Source organism: Nipponia nippon, unplaced genomic scaffold, assembly GCF_047370975.1.
Source record: "Nipponia nippon isolate SJK-2023a ecotype South Korea unplaced genomic scaffold, ASM4737097v1 scaffold_34, whole genome shotgun sequence".
In the NCBI taxonomy this organism is placed as follows: domain Eukaryota; kingdom Metazoa; phylum Chordata; class Aves; order Pelecaniformes; family Threskiornithidae; genus Nipponia; species Nipponia nippon.
This window is the reverse complement of record NW_028262352.1, coordinates 5,477,208-5,496,571: the sequence shown is the minus strand read 5'-3', so window position 1 is coordinate 5,496,571 and position 19,364 is coordinate 5,477,208. Positions and strand designations below refer to the sequence as shown.

The 19,364-nt window shown below is 42.4% G+C and overlaps 1 pseudogene; it reads left to right on the top strand.

Moving 5' to 3' along the window:
• Positions 1-14,747, top strand: part of LOC104023088 (integrin alpha-2-like) — a 41,654-nt pseudogene extending 26,907 nt beyond the window's left edge.
• Positions 14,748-19,364: the final 4,617 nt, after the last annotated feature.

Sequence of the window (19,364 nt, the reverse complement as noted above, 5' to 3'; positions counted from 1 at the left end):
GTTATACACCATTTAAAAATGCAAATAGCTAATGTTTATGTAACAATGTCAATTTGTAGGTGAGAGAACAAAGCAATTCTGTAGTATTAGAAATTACTGAAATACTACACAGAAATAGGTGAATTCAGATACAGAGGGCAATTCTAGACGTTTACACATATGAATAATTATGTTGTTATTGTGAAGTGCTTTGAATGTTGTACCATCAACTCATTTATTGTGTGTTCCTTGTCTCTTCCATAGGTATCTTTTGATATTAGTTTTGATTTTAACCTGAAAAATCTTCAGAATATGGCAGTTCTAAGTTTTTGTGCATTGAGGTAAAGTATATAATCATATGAAAGCAAGTTAGGTATTAATACCTTATTTGTATAAAATAATATAACATCCGATTTAAATGTGTTTTGATGAACAGTGAAAGTAAGGAAGAGCAAGAACTGGACAACCAGGTCACCTTTTATGGTATGATGCAGAAATTCACTTCACAAGGTATGCTGAATAATATAAAGAGTTGCTGTCATTTTTCAAAGGCATTTGAATATAGTAACAGTCTTGAAAAGACAGTGAAACTTTGTTTTCATTTTGGAAGTCATAAAAAATTCCCACTTCATCAACAATAGCAGAACCTCATGTTCTTCCAATAATCTTACACACAAAAAATTATGGAATATGTAGTAAGAAATTGTGGATCCATGTTTACCTCTGCACAGGGGATCAGATGCTCATGTGAATGGAAGCAGTATAAAAACCAAACAGTGCTTGTGGTTTTGATAATATAATTAGTATATACTATATAATAAGGGTGGGCCTCTGGGCTCAAATGTAGTGACGTTGGATCAAATCTGGAGTTACTGATCAAAACTGAACAAAAGTGCAACAACAAAAAGAAACAAAAATGCCCCAATTCAAACTCTCAGCAAAGAAATTAAAAAATTAAAAAATAAATACATTTTTACGGACATATCTGCTGAAACTGAACCAAAAATGTAAACACTTGTTAGCAGTTTGAGATAATGATTTGAACTGAAACCTGAGGTGGCACATGGCAGATTCCCCCTTGCTGCAGCTGCGGTGGCAGTGGGAGCAGCACACCCCACTGTCCCATGCACCCGGAGACTCTGGCTCACACCTACCATTTCCCTCCTGGCGTCAGCCCTTTCCCCTCCCTGTGGAAGGCAGGTTGAGGCTGTTGCAAAAGGGATCCTTTACCCTGGGAAGGGCAGTTTGTAAGGAGAGCCAGTTGGGTGGACAAGGGGAGAAAGACAGACAAAAATCCCTTTAAGACTGATCTTTATTTCATGCCATTGAAACCTCTTATCTTCAGCCCTGGAAACCCCCAGTGATCTGGGATGCACTGAAACAATAGTCTGTTACTATTCCAAACAAGAATAACTTCAGTTTCAGTTTAACTTAAATTAGAACTGAAACAAAAATACACTGGTTTGACTCTTGGATCAAGATAGGATATTTTACTTTTCATCAAAGAAAAGATTTGTTCATCTTTCCCAATTACTGAATTTCTAGGATAAACTATATGTAGTTATATTTGATGCACTTGGTCACCAATTCTTGGTGGAAAAAATGCTTTTGCGTCCCAAAGCATTAAAAATTTGTAAACATAAACTGGTAGAAAATAAATAGTAATTATTCAAAGAATGACAGAAATGTGAAAAAGAGGAAGCTACTTAAAAATGCACAGCAACAATGAATTTGGGAAATGAATATTCAAAAAGACCACTGTAACTACAAGAACTGTTGGTTGCATGCAATGACTTGAGCTGGAATTGGGAACACAGTACAGAAGCTGAGTTTAATAACCTGCTTTGCAACAGCAGTTTCGAAATATTCAGAAGCCCTGGATTCACCGCAGCTGGGTGCATCAATTCTGGAGTTGTGCAGAATTTTTCAGATTATTTTAATTGCCAAAAAGCACTTGAGTCAGCGAAGCGAGTTGTTTCAACTCTCTGAGAAAGTCGAATGAGACTTCAGGAGAAGCAGAGTGTTTGTTACTAAAGCTAGCAGCCGCACAGAGATTACAGGAGCATCTGACTAGGTGGCTAGCACAGCAACTTAAGCAGCCTCCTAGGAAATTGAGATGGTGTAAACTTGAATCAGCAAATTTAATTAGCTGAGAAATGCAAATGGAAACTCAGTGCTTCAGAAAAAGCCAGGCACAGAGTCTATAAAAGAGTTACTCGAGGAAAAACAGGGTTTTGAATTCAGGTGCATCTCCTGAGTATGAGAAAATGCAATTTCATATGCATGAAGGAATCCCTACAGCCAGAAAAGGATTAGTTATTCTTGGAGATGAATCAATTTAAAAGAACTAAAGGAAGTACACATTACGCTAAGGCACAATTTTAAATGCTTCCCTTGGAGTTAGCTCATTTTTACACTCTCTTCCACTTAGGAAATATCTATCTGGAGATAGTTCCTTCTTGAGGCAGGTAATTTAGCCAAGAAGCAACCTCTTAAAATACAAGGGTTGAGGAAAAAAGTGTCATCTTGCTGAAGTGAGGCTTTTCTAGGGAAAATCTCCTAATCTGAGTTTCCAGGAGAAGAGGTGGGAATCAGTCTTACTAGTGACTCCTGCAAGGACAAGGAAGCTGATACTGTGCATCCTGGAAGGACTGGAGATTTGAGCAATAAGGAAGCAGAAAATGCTTCATGCGGGTTTTCCTAGGAGTCCTTGTGAGGAGGCCCTTTAAGGAAAGGGCCCATGGGAGGAAGCATGGAGGACTGAAAAGGATCTACGATGCAACATGGAGGAGCACAACTGATCAGGAAGCACCTCTGTGAGATGGCACATGTGTTAATTTGGGATTGTATGCACAGATGTTACCCAGATTAAACGGGGAGAGCGGTACTGCTAAAGAGGAGGGATTTGTACCTTGTGCTACAGGAAGAGCTGATGTAGGGAATCAAGATAGCCCCTGCTCCTTGTTAACTCACTCCCCAGCTTGGTTTTTGACTGCTCAAATTAGCCTCCTCGAGGATGAAGACCAGAAACAGTTCTGGGATGCTTCAGAGGAGGAGCTGCTCACAGTAGCATATGGATACGATATACCACACAGGGATGCTTTTCTTGTCTTTGAACGCGGTCCCAGCTGGCTGAGCCCCTCGAGCATCCACAGGCTCTCGTACCACATCCTTCCATCATACACCTGTAATTTCATGCTACGGTGGGCTGTAACCACCCTCATGTTACTTTGGAAATTTTTAATGAAAAAAAACCATAAATAATAAAGAAAGTGGCCCAGAGGATACAGAGGGCTATGGGATATGTACCATGCACACAAGCGGGGTGCTGTGTGTGTTTCCACACCCAGGCAGTGTGGAAACAAGCCTGCCTGTGGTCTATGGCGTTAGGGCCCAGGATCTCCCTTGGGGTCTGTTGGTATTTGCTGTTATAGATGTACCAAGGGGGACTGTCAGGGGGCCTCTTCTGAGGATGAAGACCACTGCAAGGCTGAAAGTTGCAGTTTGTGCCTGGGAGAGGAGCTTGCAGTATAGCGCTGAAACACCATGGGGTGCAGGAGGCTGAGCAGAGCCTGCGTTTCATGCAGGCCTCCTGTCTTACCTTCACGTGCTTGCTCCAGCTACGGGCTTCAGTATACCATGTATTTTCTTAACCAACTTTGTAAAATTCAAACAGCAGTACAAGTGACTTATTTTATCTCTGACTGCACTTCTGACCTGTTTCACGAACTTACAACAAACCAAAGCATCGGGGGCCCAACTTAAATGCCTCTATGCAAATGCACGCAGCATGGGGAATAAAAAAGAGGAGTTAGAGACGTGTGCACGCCTGCAGGGCTATGATCTTATTGGCATCATGGAGACGTGGTGGGATGGCTCCTGTGACTGGAGTGTTGGAATGGAAGGGTACAGGCTCCATAGGAAGGACAGGCAGGGGAGACGAGGAGGGGGTGTCGCCCTCTATGTCAATGACCAGCTGGAGTGCATGGAGCTCTGCCTGGGGATGGATGAGGAGCTGACAGAGAGCTTATGGGTCAGGATTAAAGGGAGGGCAGGGACAGGTGACATTATAGTGGGGGTCTGCTACAGGCCACCTGACCAGGAAGACCGTGCGGATAAGGCCCTCTACAGATAGATAGGAGCAGCCTCACGTTCACAAGCCCTGGTCCTCATGGGGGACTTCAAACACCCCGACATCTGTTGGAGGGACAACACAGCGGGGCATAAGCAATCCAGGAGGTTCCTGGAATGCGTTGATGATAACTTCCTTCTCCAAGTGATAGAGGAGCCAATGAGGAGAGGTGCTATGTTGGACCTTGTTCTCACCAACAAGGAGGGGCTGGTGGGGAATGTGAAGCTCAAGGGCAGCCTTGGCTGCAGTGACCATGAAATGGTGGAGTTCAAGATCCTTAGGGCACCAAGGAGGGCACACAGCAAGCTCACTGCCCTGGACTTCAGGAGAGCAGACTTTGGCCTCTTCAGGGATCTGCTCGGTAGAGTACCATGGGATAAAGCCCTGGAGGGAAGAGGGGCCCAAGAAAGCTGGTTAATATTCAAGGATCACCTCCTCCAAGCTCAGGAGCGATGCATCCCAACAAAGAGGAAGTCAGGAAAAAATGCCAGGAGGACTGCATGGATGAACAAGGAGCTCCTGGACAAACTCAAGCAGAAAAAGGAAGCCTACAGAGGGTGGAAGCAAGGACAGGTAGCCTGGGAGGAATACAGAGAAATTGTCGGAGCAGCCAGGGATCAGGTTAGGAAAGCTAAAGCCCTGATAGAATTAAATCTGGCCAGGGATGTCAAGGGCAACAAGAAAAGCTTCTATAATTATGTCAGTGATAAAAGGAAGACTAGGGAAAATGTGGGTCCTCTCCAGAAGGAAATGGGAGACCTGGTTACCCAGGATATGGAGAAGGCTGAGGTACTCAATGACTTTTTTGCCTCGGTCTTCACCGGCAAGTGCTCTAGCCACGACACCCAACTCACAGAATGTAAAGGCAGGGACTGGGAGAATGAAGAACCGCCCACTGTAGGAGAAGATCATGTTTGAGACCATCTAAGGAACCTGAATGTGCACAAGTCCATGGGACCTGATGAGATGCATCTGAGGGTCCGAGGGAACTGGCGGATGAAGTTGCTAAGCCACTATCCATCATATTTGAAAAGTCATGGCAGTCCGGTGAAGTTCCTGCTGACTGGAAAAGGGGAAACATAACCCCCATTTTTAAAAAGGGAAAAAAGGAAGACCCAGGAACTACAGGCCAGTCAGCCTCACCTCTGTGCCCGGCAAGATCATGGAGCAGAGCCTCCTGGAATCTATGCTAAGGCACATGGAAAATAAGGAGGCGATTGCTGACAGCCAACATGGCTTTGCTAAGGGCAAATTGTGCCTGACAAATTTGATGGCCTTCTACAGTGGGGTTACAGCATTGGTGGATAAGGGAAGAGCAACAGATGTCATCTACCTGGACTTGTGCAAAGCATTTGATATTGTCCTGCATAGCATCCTTGTCTCTAAAATGGAGAGACATGGATTCGACAGATGGACCACTCGGTAGATAAGGAATTGGCTGGATGGTCACACTCAAAGAGTTGCAGTCAACAGCTTGATGTCTGGGTGGAAATCAGTGACAAGTGGTGTCCCTCAGAGGTCCATATTGGGACCAGTATTATTTATCATCTTTGTCGGCGACATGGACAGTGGGATTGAGCGCACCCTCAGCAAGTTTGTGGAGTGGTGTGGCTGATACTCTAGAGGGAAGGGATGCCATCCAGAGGGACCTTGACAGGCTGGAGAGGTGGGCCTGTGTGAACCTCATGAAGTTCCACAAGGCCAAGTGCAAGGTCCTGCACATGGGTCGGGGCAATCCCAAGCACAAACACAGGCTGGGCGGAGAATGGATTGAGAGCAGCCCTGAGGAGAAGGACTTGGGGGTGTTGGTTGATGAGAAGCTCAACATGAGCCAGCAATGTGCACTTGCAGCCCAGAAAGCCAACCGTATCCTGGGCTGTGTCACAAGCAGTGTGGCCGGCAGGGCGAGGGAGGGGATTCTGCCCCTCTACTCCGCTCTCGTGAGGCCCCACCTGGAGTACCGCGTCCAGCTCTGGGGCCCCCAACATAAGAAGGACATGGACCTGTTGGAGCGAGTCCAGAGGAGGGCCACGAAGATGATCAGAGGGCTGGAGCACCTCTCCCATGAGGAGAGGCTGAGAGAGTTGGGGTTGTTCAGCCTGGAGAAGAGAAGGCTCCGGGGAGACCTTATTGCAGCCTTTCAGTACTTCAAGGGGGCCTACAGGAAAGATGGGGAGGGCCTCTTTATCAGGGAGTGTAGTGGTAGGACGAGGGGTAATGGCTTTAAACTGAAAGAGGGTAGATTTAGATTAGATATAAGGAAGAAATTCTTCACTGTGAGGGTGGTGAGGCACTGGCACAGGTTGCCCAGAGAAGCTGTGGATGCCCCATCCCTGGAAGTGTTCAAGGCCAGGTTGGATGGGGCTTTGAGCAACCTGGTCTAGTGGAAGGTGTCCCTGCCCATGGCAGGGGGATTGGAACCAGGTGATCTTTAAGGTCCCTTCCAACCCAAACTATTCTAGGATTCTATGATTCTATGAAAGCACATCCAGTTACATATGTTTTCAAAGCAGCTGCCAAATTGAAATGTATTGTTTTATGGTTGTTAATTAGGCTTGCCAACATCAACTTCTATGAAGTATACTCTGGTCATAACATTCCTTCCACTGTGAATAATTTTGAAGATATTGTCCCCACGTTCAGCTTCTCAGTTAAGGTTAGTAAATGGTTCTGGTTCGAGAAGCTTCATTACCTCCTCTTGTAGTCTGGTCCCAAAATGTAGTTGAAAAAACATTCCTGATTTCACTGTCTGATTTTGATGCTTTTGAATCAGTCAAATAAGAAAAAAATTGCAAATAGATGGGGGATAAATGCTTACAGTCTTTAGCAGGTTAAGGATGAAACTTGCACTTACTGCACAAGTAGAATGGGGGAGGGATTGGTCCTGCACTGTTTACATATTTAGAAGATGGTTAATGCTTAACTTCAGGCCAACTTAGACTGTTATTTCACAGAGCATATTTTTCTTCTGCTGACTTGATAAAGGAAAACAAGTCTTTGCAGGCTTGGACTTTGAAACTTGAAGTTTGGCAAGAGTTAAGTGCTAAAACCAGACGCAAGAACTAGCCAGATCACAGCATTTATTACATAAATCAGAATAACTTAGATCCAAATATGCAATGTGGAAGAAACTTAAATTATGTTCCATTTACATTCCTGTAACTGCTACTCTAAAGGACTAATAGGCCTATTGGCTGTGGCAGAATATTTGCTTTTCAAAATATATTTCATGCAGTTAATAAGAGCTTTGCTAAGGAAACAGACAGGGACCTGAAGCTATATAGTATACTTTCTGCTTTACTATTGGCATAATGTAATTATTACCCTAGGAAGTGTATTAATACAAAAAACATTGAAGCAAAAGGAGTTCAGTTCTTTCATAATCATTCATAATCTTTCATAATCACCCATTCCTTTCAGGTAGTTGTAGAGAGCAATAAGGTCTCCCCTCAGCCTCCTCTTCTCCAAACTAAACAACCCCAGCTCCCTCAGCCGCTCCTCACAAGACTTGTGCTCTAGACCCTTCACCAACTTCTTTGCCCTTCTTTGGACAGCCCCTCCATGGCCTTCTTGGAGTGAGGGGCCCAACACTGAACACAGTACTCGAGGTGTGGCCTCACCAGTGCCCAGTGCAGGGGCACCATCACCGCCCTGCTCCTGCTGGCCCCACTATTCCTGATACAAGCCAGGATGCCATTGGCCCTCTTGGCCACCTGAGCACACTGCTGGCTCATGTTCAGCCGGCTGTCGACCAACACCCCCAGGTCCTTTCCTGCCAGGCAGCTCCCAGCCACTCCTCCCCACGCCTGCAGCGGTGCCTGGGGTTGTTGTGCCCCAAGTGCAGGACCCGGCCCTGAGCCTTGTTGAATCTCATACAGTTTGCTTCTCAGCTAGGCAACCAACCAAACTGCCTTGGAGTCCTGGGTTTGCCTAGGGCGTCAGGAACATGATGCAGTCTCAGTCTGTCTGGCGAGTCTTATGGCAGGTATTGACATTTAACAGCAGGCTTGTTGTCAGCTTCAGCATTCAGCTCTTAAAAGGAAAAAGTCAGATTGATAATGTAATATACTTATGCAAGTGTGTGAAGGAAAGCATCTGTCTGTCTGTCTTTGTAAAAGATTGTATTTTTCAAATCAGCTGGGTCAAGACCACTTGTTAGTGCTGTCAGGTATGCAGAAGGTAGAGACCTGAATAAAAGGTTGCTACCCTCATAAGAACGTGGAAATAATTTGTTTACCAGTGGGAGATGGGAAGGGAAGATTGCATGTCACAGTTTTCCTCTCATCTCCCATTTTGTTACTTTCTATTTGATTGTCAATGTTCAGTGCAAATAATCTTGCAAGTACCCAACAATGCCACATAATCAGCCTTTTTATTTAGTGGCAATCAGTCACTGTCCAAGAAGAGGACAGCAGGCTTCCTGGTACCTGCTAAGCAAAGCAAGGAAAGATGTGTTTAGGAATTAACAAGGTGCCTTGAATAGTGCTCAGGCAGGTTTCTAACCATTTTGGAGTGCAGGACAGACCACTTGGGCAGATGGCCACGGTGCAGGCATGCAATAACTGTACACTGCAGGGATGGTCAATTCAGTGTGCATCAGCTGCTGCGGACCCACGGTAACTCACATTTCCTGTGTCAAGCCCACAGTACCTGACCCTGCTGGGGGCTGTAGGCTTGTTAGAACCAGCCACAGAGAAATGGTTGAGGAGGCAAAAGGACAGAGCACTCATTGCATTTGGTACAGCTGGCGAGTGCTCCTGTGAACCTGAGGCCATTCCCATGCACAGGGAGAAGAACAGTGGTGAGCTGGTAGTGTCTGCACAGTTGTGCTCCTCTGCCTCTGGACACATGCACAGAAGGAAGTGTTATCTGGCACAAGGTCCCTTTTCAAATAGGAATTGGCTTAAGATTTTTGTTGTCATCTTTGTTTAAGCTGAGGGAGTGATGTCAGAATTTGAGCGGTGGAGAGGAACAGAGTGATAGGAAAAAATAACTGGGGAAAAACAGAAGCATTGGATAGAAGTGAGGGGGGAAAGAAGGGAAAGAACATCCAGTTTCCATTTCTTTCAAAGGCCAGAGAGATGTCCCCATCTGTCTTTTGTTGCTGAGCTATTTCTCCTTTTCTTACTGTTATTTTTTTTTCTCCATCTCTTCCCTGCTAGTAGCAGTGACATCTTTGAAATAACTATAAAAATGGATATATAATAAAATTCTTCTGTTTTGCTTGAACTATATGTTAAAGAAGAAAAGCCAGTTCTCCAGTTTCATTGCTAATAAGTAAAACCAGCAAAATTAGGTCTGGATTACTGATACATTATTATTTCCATAGACACATTAGCTTGGGACAAATAAAAAGAAATATAATTTTAATTTTCTTAATACTGTGATTTTTTTCTGGTTCTGAAGTCTTCATTTCAAAGCAAGAGAATTATTTTTAGGATGTCTATATTCTAATCAATTTGCCCTGTAATAGAGCTTTACAGTTTTTTTAATCTTCTCTTTCAGTCAACTTTCCATACATTACAACTCTCTGCAGAGGCTATCTATACACATAACCCCAAGTTATTTATAATTGGAGAGAATACCCTAACTGTAAGTGATGGATAAGTAGATTTTTTTCAACTTCTCTATCTTTTACTGTATTAAAGTGATAATATTTAATTTTCAGTGTCCTTTAGGAGTACATAGCAAATTACAAACTCTGATGACATTTGATTATGTTGAACTAATGTATCCTTTTGGCTATATACATCCTCCCTTAAGTTACTAAAATGTTTTAATTTCAGCCGACTGCTATATAAACCAGACAGTTAAAATCTGCAGATCTCAAATAGATTGTAGAACTATCAGCAAAACTCAGTTAGAAACTTCTGAAATTCATTTAGCTTCCTGTTCATGAAAAGATCAAAATTTGGACTTCTTTCTGTGACAGAATTAATTGTTGTAGATAAATGAGCTCTGGGAAACATTTTACCAAATCTGATTTATAGTCTTACTTCTGTAAGTATATTTGGTTTGATGTTTGTAGACAGATGTTTGGCACAGGTCTCCAGCAAATATACTTAATCTCATTTGTAAAAGAATGTGGAGCATTTTTTGCATTTGGAATGGCTGTCATGTGGACAACATAGACACAAGTAATCTCAAGAAAAGTCTCCAAACCACCACTTTGTTAGTCTAGAATCCTTCTCCCAAGGTTTCCATCCACTATACACAAACATAAACAACACTTGAAGAATACATTAGTGCTGTGGTGATGTTGTAGTAAAAAGATACCTTGTTCTCTTGGCCTATCTAGAGAGGAACACACTTCCATTTGTAATATTAAGTTTAGATTTATTTTTACAGGATTTACCAGCCTGTTTTATCCATAAAAATAACCAAGGCCTTTGAAGACCAAAATGCAAGTTAGTAAGGGAGTCAAATATCTGTGAGAATGTGTAGCATAGCCCATTCACAGGCCATGGAAGATTCAATTAAATATGTACGAAAGCAGTTATTGATTACCTATCTCAATGTGGAAATAAGATCATAATTCAGTACTGTCCTGGTTTCAGCTGGGATAGAGTTAATTTTCGTCTTGGTAGCCGGTATGGGGCTGTGTTTTGGGTTTAGGATGAAAACAATGTCGATGATGCACTGACGTTTTGTTCTTGCTAAGTAGTTGCTAAGTGGCGCTCACACTGGTCAAGGACTTCTCAGCTTCCCAGGCTCTGCCCAGTGCACAAGAAGCTGGGAGGGGGCACAGCCAGGACAGCTGACCCAGTCTGGCCAAAGGGCTATTCCATACCGTATGATGTCATGCCCAGTATATAAACTGGGGGGAGTTGGCTGGGGGAGGGGCAACGATCGCTGCTTGGGGACGGGCTGGGCATCGGTCGGCAGGTGGTGAGCAATTATAGAGTGTATCGCTTGCTTTGTATTACTATTGTACTATTATTACTTGGTTTTATTATTATTATTATTACTACTACTACTGTTCTATTTTTATTTTACTTTAGTTATTAAACTGTTCTTATCTCAAGCCACGAGCTTTCCCTTTTTGCCCTTCCGATCCTCTCCTCCGTCCCACCGGGGTGGGGGGAGTGAGCCGGCGGCTGCGTGGTGCTTGGTTGCCGGCTCGGGTTAAACCACGACAAGTACTATTTTTTTTTTGTCATTGTTTTCTCATGGATCACTCCATTTCTTGTAAAGAACCTCTAAATAGACCCATTTGTATTCAGGGAAACCTCCAGTGCCTGAAGAAGCAAAGGGAATATATGTGTAGTTCTGGAAATAATGCCATGGTTTTGCAGGAAAATTACATGCCTGTATTTGAAGTGTGCTGAGTGCCTCATCTTTGTGGCATGGTATTATTTCTGCTAGGAGACGAAACTCATTAATGCACAATGCAAATATTCCAATTAATTGTACAGGCTTTTTAGGTAGCTCATAAACCATGTATTACTGGGCATTTTTCCACAGTTGGACCATGATACTGCCAAACTTACATCACAACAGTTCTGTTGGTGATTTCAGGAGAACCAGAATTTGAATAATTATTCAAATGACTGTTGATTAAGTCAGCTGACAAATAAAAGGTAATTCCTGAGCCAGCCATTGAAACATCTGCAGCTGGGACTTTTACAGCTCTGAGTCAGTGGCTGAACAGACCCTGAAAGTTATCCACAGGACTCCTAAGAAACACAGTGGCTTTTGGTGAGGCTTACAGCCTGATCCTTACTTGATAGCATCTTGCCCTGTGAGAAGTCTTGGCAAATGTGCCAGCTGATGGAGGTACACTCTCCCTAGGGCAGACAGTTTCCTTTGCCACTTCAGCGATGGAGTCAGTACCCAGCACTGCATATACTTCTTGGCAGGCCAGATGTGCCCTTCACACTTCCTTGGGAATGGGACAGTGCAGTAGCAATCTGAGTGTGTCCCTACTTGCCCTGTTATTTTAGACCAGTAACTGGGTTGGTAGGATTCATCCAACTTAATATCTACATTAATCATCCACATCAGAGTTAGCCCTTCTATAAACCCTAACCTACAGAAAGAATAGGTATTTCTGAGATGTAATTCATCTCATCTAAAAGATGATTCTAAAAAATAGGTAAGGTGAATTATGCCCTAAAAGAGCCTATCTTTCTCCATTGGAAGCCAAGGGTCTATATTGTAGATATAACATTAGATGATGTGAATCCCAGCCGTGGTATCTTACTGACCACAGTTTTACTTTAAGGAAGACATTTGTTCTTAGGCATACATTTACCTCTCCAAAAGTGCCACTTCACTGTTAATGGAGAAAGCATTACTAGGCAAACTGCACATACATATGAGATTGGCTCTTTAATTTGGACAAGCTGGGTTGCCATGTAGCCAAATGAATTAATATTGCCTTGTGATGCTATGTGGGGAAGCTGCTTAGATATCTTTGCATAAAAGCTTTCAGATTTTTTCCAAATTGGAAAGGACTGCCAGCTGGAGGACAGAACGTTAACCTGCTATAATCATCATTATGGCCATTTGGTTAGAAAATACACAAAGCCAGCCTGCCTCAGTGAAAGGAATACATGTAGCCACACCTAGCAAAACATTGGAGCCTTCCAGCAGAAATGACTTAAATCACTGAGATGTCAGTCCAGTGCAAGTTTCCCAGAAAGCCTAAGATTAAATTACACCAGACAAATGCACTGAGAACGTAAACCTACATTACTTCTTTTATCATGTTTCAGGAAGGAAAAAAAACCTTCATGCTAAAACTATGTCGTTCCAAGATTAAATCCAAAGATTTGACAGTTCACAAATATTAGAGCAATGTCTCCCTGAACAACTATGTTATATGTAACTATATAGTTGGTCATACCCAATCCAACTAAATAGGGTATCACCTGAAAACTAACTGCCAGACACTATATGCTGTTCTGGGAGCTCTCTGGCATTGCTTGTAGTTCAGGAAGCATAGGTGTGCTAGAAATACTCCTGTTTGACCCATACATCTTACTGCAAATTCTTGCAGTTGACTCAGGAGAACACAGATTAACATGAGAAGATCTAACAAGTTGTTAGTGGTTTCCCAGAAGGTAGGAACAGCAGGCAAAGGAGACAGAGGTACCACCTGCCTGGCAGGAAGGGAGAAATTTCAGCAGATGCAATGAGTGCATGATGGTGTCTGGCTTCCATGATTTGTATTGCCTTCTACAGCTGCTCATCACAGATAACAGGCTCTGATAATGCTCAGTTAGAAGTAGTTCTTCTCCAGCTGACGCAGCAAAAGTCTGTTTTGAGCAGATGGGGCTCTACACCAGGCCATTCCCAGCCTGCATGCAAGCATGTCTGGTTTACCTAGTGATGGTGCATCTGTGCACTATGGGGACAACTCTGAAAGACCTCCTGTTAATGGAGAGGCAGAAAGCTGGCAGGAAGAGATTGCTTCTCTGCCTGTTGTGTATGGCTAAGAGTGATGAGGGTTCCTAATCCTTAACTGGCACTGCCAATGTGCCATGGTGGTGCAACCAGGTACCTGTGGACACCAGTGAAAGGGCTGTAATTGCTTGGTGTGTTCCAGTTATTGATCCTGGAATGTGTGCAGTCCAGCTGCTCTTGATTAATGAAGCATTTGGTTTACAAATATGCAGTTAACATTAACCCTTAACACACAATCTCTCTGCTTTCAGATCCCAGTTATAATAATGAAGCCGGATGAGAAAGCCGAGATACCAGTTGGTGTTGTGATTGGCAGTATATTGGCTAGACTCCTCTTGCTGTTAATATTGGTTGCTGTTTTGTGGAAAGTAAGTAGGTGTTTACATTCTTAAAAAGAAAAGCAGAAAGGGATAAATACATTTGGGCTATTTTCTTTGGAATCTCTCTTCTCTGGTGCTGAACAAAACTGCACATGCAGTTTAGTGGTAAGAATAATACTGCATTGGCATTACGCCCTTGATGGGAGCATTTAGAAGTGCTTTAAAAATCAAAATTCTAAAATGGGTCCCCATAGAAATTGGCAACATGAAGATGATAAATGAGTTGCCAATGGTTCAAAACAAGGGCAGTGGCGTTTTTTTTCTTTTGACACTGCCTGCCTCCTTCTACAACTCCCCAGTTGGGCTCTGAAATCCCATGATATTCCCAGTGGGCAAAGCTGAGGAATAGAAGCAAGGAGATAAGATATACACTGAACAGACAAAAAGAGAACAGAGAAGGGTGAGGGCAAAAAGTCATTTACCGAGGATACCTAGATTAAGGGGAGGGAAAAGTTTTTGTGTGCCAGGGCATTGGTGCTTCAAGGGCTCCTTGGCACATTAAAGCAGCCTGGAGATGCCTGTATCTTGGCAGGGAGACAACTGGCTACTCAGCACTGCTGTTCTGGCATTTAGTTGCACCAGGCAGGAGTTTAAGGCCCAGCTCCTTTCATTTTACAGTTAGGAATTGCCTACAAATCAAACACCATGTGTGTGCGCAAGCACACATGCATTTCTACCATCACACTATTTAGCTTAGCTGAGAAATGTAACTCTTGATGACTGACTGTGATGTGGTGTTATTTTAATACTTCTCACAGCTTGGCTTCTTCAAGAGACAGTATGAGAAAATGACACAGGATCTAGAAGATATCGATGAAATTACAGAACTCACAAAGGACAAAGACTAAAGATGATGAGTTATATGGATAAAGAGAGATCTGAGCCACCAACAGTAGTTGTGATCCAGTTGGCTCTTCAGCTGGAATGCCTTAAAGCTTAATAACATTTAAACATTTCTAATGAAAGTGTCTTTTTTATAGATGAAAATATTTTACAGATTCTACTCTATTATAAGAGTAACTGCAGGACAGTTTGGTTTTTTTTAAAAATGTATAGTGCCTTTTCTTATAAATTTTTGCTTTTTAAACAAACTTAGCCCTTAGAACTGGCAGGTCCAGAGTTTACAGTAACATATTGTGCCAGCAACCCTTCTGATCCACTGCAGAGTGAAACAATTTATTTCAGATTATTGTGGAACAGCATGTTTGTAATTCAGTTGACAAGTACCATATGTGTAAAGGACATTTTCTATTAAGTTGATGATGAACGTGTGGTAAATACTGCTTCCAGACTGGGAGAAGAAAACGGAGAAGAAAACTCATTTTTTCATTGACTCCATCCTTATTGTTTTAGAGAAATGATTTGCACCAGCAAACCTTTGTAACCTCTCTGAGAAGAAAATATGAATTTCGTAACCACTTACAGCATGTTCTCTGCAATGTTATGACTGGTTTTCAAATTTCATCTTGAGAAGCACTACCAATATTGTTACAGTGGGCTTTATTTTGTATCTATGAATGTTATATTTTGGGGTGGTTTTTTTTTTTTTTAACATTCTGAAAAACAATCTAAATTCTAATCTCAATTGTCAAACAAGATTGTTGCCATCAGCTGAGTTTGTGACCACAACAATTATTTTAAAAGTAAAAAAAATAAATGTAGCAATTGCATAAATCCAAAGAATAAGCTCCTGACTTGTAATTATGAACCCTGAGGGCAAATGCTCTGACAATAAAGATAAAAATTTGTCTGCCTCAATTCTTGTATAAACTTGTGAGGAAGAAAACAAACCCTATACACGTACATGTGGGAAGCTCCTACATAACTAGGGTCATGCACTCCAGGCCAGAGGGAGAATTTCACAACAGAGCAGACGGCAGCATCTTTCATTTCTAGTGCTGCCTGCAAGGAAATTTAGGCATTTGACCAGATTTCCTTCTTCCACCTTAGGTGGGAGGTACAGGTCAATATCTGACATCCAACTTCTTGGGGGATTTAACAGTTTATCAATTAGGCAGTAATGATTCAATTTACTAGTCTTCACTGGGTTTTATTTTGTCCCAGACAACAGGATTTTCCTCCCAGCCTGGACATAATACTTTTCCCAAAATAAAGGGAAGGCATAGCAATGGGTAAGATTTTGTATCCTAACTACTTCCAGTTGCTAGTTTTATTTTTCTTTTACAATTAATACTTAATTGGCTAATTCAGTTTTTCTAATGGGTGAGTTTATTGCACTTTTAAGTTGGCACAACTGCAAATAATGCTAGAAATATTATGTATATTTTGTATTATTATGCACAAGGGCTTTTTTTGTTTATTTGTTTTAGTTTTTAAAAACAGCGTGTTACAGGTGAAATAATATTCTGAAATCTTGAGCTTCAGCATGTGCTTCCATTTGTGCTTGCAGCAAGAGAAGTCAGGAATACCTTCAGCAAACTCAAGTTATATATGATTCTGGTCTTGAATCTAGATGCTGACTTCTTGAATTAAGTCCAAACTCAGAGTTAGTTTCATATGAGCCTATGTGTAGATTTGGCATGTACAAGAGAGTTTATAATCAAACTGACTTCTGAAAGCTAGTACGTAAGCTCTATGGGAGCAGGGACTGTATACCTCTGCAGTGCCTACTTGAGGGCCTAACAGCATTACTACAATAAAAACAAGAATACTGCTGAACACGGCATTTATTTTTAAACAGCACCCTAAAGAGAAGAAATGCTACTGAAAAAGCACTATATAAAATGGGGCCAAATATGTCTTTGTTCCAGTAGCACACAGTGAAAACCCTAAGGGGATGACTGCTAGATATACAAAGAAGCTGCACTTAAAATCTTGTAGGTTATAGTTATGAGTAGAACACTACCAGTAAGCTATATTGTAGTATAAGTCAGTTCACATTAGTGCAAAATATCTATTTGGATAGCTCTGAGTGCAGCTACGTTGGTGTTAAAACCTTACCACAGTCAGGCCTTCCTATAAACATGACGTTATCTTCACTGGCATCTAAAATTACACCATATTCTGTCAGCCCCATGCCCTGCACTTTATATAGAATTGGTTGGCAGTAGCATCTCCTGACACCAGCTCTGGCTATTTCCCACCATGCGTTAGAAAACTGAATGCAACATTTCAGCAGGAGCACGGTGGGGGAGGAAGAGGGGGGGATGAACTTGGCTGTGAATATGAAGACAGTCATGGCAGTAACTACCACCTGAAAACTAGCCACTTTCATGGAGCTTCCTCTTATTCCCTCCCCCCCCCCCCCCCCTTTCAACTCCTCCATATTTTAACAGTGGTACATAAAGTTTCAGGCTACCAACTTTAACACTTCTATAATACAGAATCAGATGACCCTAATCTTAAGGCACAAAACTCCATCTTTCACCAAGTCTCAGTGTTCTGCAGAATTGAAAGCCAGATTCCTTATATCCTGACTTGTGTGTATTACCCTTTATATCCAAAACTGAGGTGCAACAAAAGTTTGCATGTTAAAGATTAAAGAAAATGAAGGTATGAAAATGCATCTCAAAATCCATAGCTAATTGCCTCAACTTTTTATTGCCTTTAAAGCTAATAAAGTGTACATAATTTTCACAGCCTCAGAAAAGTTGAGTTCTATCTTTTAAGTCAACCTTTCTGCTCTCATTTATGATCAATTATTCATAGGCAATCACCAGCTTTGGTGTGCTAGCAGTTTTTAAAATGTATTTGCCTCTTTCTCTTAAAGTGGTAGAAATGGAATGTTTAAAACAGAACTGCTAAAAAGATACATCAGGATGCTAATTTTTGTAACACTTGCTAAGATCAAATTGCATGGTTTGTTTGTTTTTAAAAAAACAGGCCTAAGGTATTAAAAAAAACCCAAAACCTGCCGATTTAGAGTCATCAGCCTATTCTTAACTCTCTTTCTTCAAGTACCTCCAAAGGACACTTAACAGAAGAGCTCAAGATTGAGTTTTCAGAGCATTGGGGGTGGTGGTGGTTAGCATTGTCTGCTTTCATTACATTTCATTAATAATTAGTTTTAGCAGTTTCCTCTTTCTAATGTTTTTGATGGAGCAAATGAACGCATTAGTCTATAAAACTACAAATTCCTTGAACAGCTACGGGAAAAGTAATCTAAGAGAAAAGCCAAAAAATCTAGTTTAAAATTGAGCAATGTAAAAGCTTCATTCCTGAGTGCAACTGTAGCAGTTTCATGAATGACAGCTGAAGCCAGCACCTGCATTTCCCAGCACAGCCAGCACCTGGGCAAGCCAGGCAGGCTGGGAGCCACTCCTCCTGCACAGCCGTCTTTCAGCTGCCATCTCCTGGGGTAGGCTCCTTATAACACAACCCCCCCACCAGTTTATTTCATGACAATCTTCCATCAGTTACTGTTTTCATAGTATGCATCAGGCTGAGCTTCTCTTGAGAACAGAACAAATGAAAGATTTTGAGCCAGAAAACTCTTAAGCAACGCTGATATACAGACATTCCGCCAGACAAAGGCATCAGTATATTCAAATATTGCCAGCCAAGACCAAGACATCTTTTCAGAAGGACAAATTCTCACTCTGAAGACATGCACTTCCCTCCCACAAACACCACTCATCTGGCAGATCTCTATGTGAGTCACATGTTTACCCTCTGGTCTGCAGCATCTGTTCCTGGGAACATCTGTCTGTATCTGGAGCCACCACCTCTGCAGCATGCTGTGACACAGGTGGAAGAGCCACAGAGGGGTGGGATTAACCTCCCAAGGTTAATAGCCAAGGCAGAGAAACAGCTGGACTCATCCCAGAAAGCTAGGACTGCATTGTATATTGATCTGCAGCTGCCTATCATCCCACTCATGGACCTCGCCAGAAAACAAGGTAGTCCTCATCCGGCAGCCTAGTCCTGCGTGTGTAGAAACCAGGAGATGTGCAGCCATATCATTCCTCGACATGCAGTTGGACACAGCTGGGATTCATCCCCTGGCCTAGAAATTTGGAAGCACTTCTAGACATAGCCTTAGGCAGTTATCTTAGAACAGAGTAATTTGCCCTCTTAAGATATCTCCCTAGCAGAGAGGGTAGCCCTACAGAGGGAGCCAGAACACCGAGCTTGGAGTATGGACTTAAATTTCAGTGAGATACATTTTACCTCTAATTATGCACATCATCCCTCCTAGGGGCTTTTCCATTTCGCTTTTAGATGCCAGCTGAAGAACCCAAAGTTACACAATACTGATACATCATTGTTCCAGAACAAAGCAGTACATGCCTCATGCACAGCTAGGACACAAAATGACATTTCATTGTTTTGACCATGGCAGTGTATGCACATTGTAACGCTCAGCTGTGACTCAGTACATCATCTCTTCCATTCATTGTTCCTGGTCACTGTGGGGAGGGAGGTACACAATTATTCTTTCTCTTCTTTTCTGCACCCTCCTTCCCAGCTTCATTGCTGATGGGGAAGGTGCACTTAAGGTCACC